Source organism: Beta vulgaris, chromosome 6 (genome assembly GCF_026745355.1).
Source record: "Beta vulgaris subsp. vulgaris cultivar EL10 chromosome 6, EL10.2, whole genome shotgun sequence".
NCBI classification, from domain to species: domain Eukaryota; kingdom Viridiplantae; phylum Streptophyta; class Magnoliopsida; order Caryophyllales; family Amaranthaceae; genus Beta; species Beta vulgaris.
Window position 1 is genome coordinate 29,660,739 of NC_079207.1, and position 1,544 is coordinate 29,662,282.

The 1,544-nt window shown below is 32.6% G+C and overlaps 1 long non-coding RNA gene across 1 annotated transcript; it reads right to left on the reverse strand.

Moving 5' to 3' along the window:
• Window positions 1–237: 237 nt before the first annotated feature.
• On the reverse strand, window positions 238–997 carry LOC125498427 (uncharacterized). Its single transcript, XR_007275415.2, has 2 exons — window positions 638–997; window positions 238–519 (listed from the first exon to the last, which is right to left on the reverse strand). It is a non-coding gene; the product is annotated as an uncharacterized LOC125498427 (long non-coding RNA).
• Between the last annotated feature and the right edge of the window lie 547 nt (window positions 998–1,544).

A 1,544-nucleotide genomic window follows, 5' to 3' on the forward strand; every position in this document is an offset into this window, starting at 1 on the left:
ATATTAAGTCATTTGTGTCGCATGTTCACCTATGTGCGACACCATTCAAGCAATTTTTATTAAAAAAAAAGGAAATTTGCATTGCATCTTTAATTATGTGCAAATCAGGAAATTTTTATTTTAAAAAAAAAGAACTTGCGTCCCATGATTAGCTATGTGCAACGCAAATCATGTATTTTTATTTTTTTCAAGAAAAAGAATCAAACATCAACAATCCAACTTCCTTTGCAGATCATAGAACTCCAAATTAAATTCATTATTTTCATTTTATTATTGCTTCAATTACAACTTGTATACACATTTACTTAAATTTAAATTAAAATTCAACAATAAAACCCATACTTTCCCATAATATGACCAAGCAGATGTTCATCCTTCACGTCATCAGCTTCGACATTTGATGAAGGATCACCCTTCATTTTGATTTCAGGCTCCTCTACATCATCTTCTTCCTTAACTGCAGCATCAGCGTTGAATCAACTCATCCTTCATCGTCTTCACGTCTTCTTCCTCAGCATACTTAAATTGCAAACAACCCAAAATAAACAGACCAAAAAATCAGGAATTGAAGGAAGAAAGATCAACAAAACCTCAATCAAAAAACAAAACTTAAAAAATCAAGAAATTGAAGAAATACCTAAGTAAATTTCACCAAAAGAACCACTATCGGTCTTACAATCGAGCTTATACTTGCTTCCAACGATATGATCCATAGAAAAAAAAATCTATTTATAAAAAATCACCAACAAACTAGTGTTGAAAACTGATTGAATTTTTCTAAGTTTTCAACAGCATGAACTTGAAGAACTGTGCTAGGGTTTTCGATGAAGATAAAAGGAATTTAGAGGAGAGAGAAAAATGAGGGAGAGGTGCAGGCCAAGAAAGATGAGGAGAGAGAAAACTCAAGCCACACGCCGGTAAGAGGGCATTGTTGAGCGAGGAGAGAGAAGGAGAGAGAGGAGTGACGATTGTGTGAGGATTGAGGAAGGAATTAATAAGTTGGTAGGGTTTATAACCCTGAGTAAATAAAAAGGACGGAAGCGCTCATTTACAATAGGGCTCATTTGCCTCGCACTTTAAGTAAAGTCCGACGCACGTTATTGGATTCAAATAATCGGTCAAACTCAGTGTTTCATATCCCAAAACAACAGCAAATAAAAAAAGACATTGATTGAGTGACCCTAGGGTTGTCAATCCTCTTAATATTGAATTTTCATTGGTTAGGAATACATTAAAACATTATTTTTATATCTCTTCTCTCCTCATTTATTAAATACATATTAATATATTATTCTAATGTGTCTAAGAGGGTTGGCAACCCTAAGGGTTACTCAAACATTTTCCATAAAAAAAAGCTGATGGAGTAATACTAGTATTTATTTGTAAGCAATACTTGGGAGTAATACTAGTATCTATCTGTAAGCGATGCTTGTAGAAGCAAATAGAAAAGTTATATTGCATAATTACAACTATCGAAATCTTAATTTTTTTTTTTAAAAAAAAGGCAAGTTAATTAATTTGAGACAAACCTTGAAATTTGATAA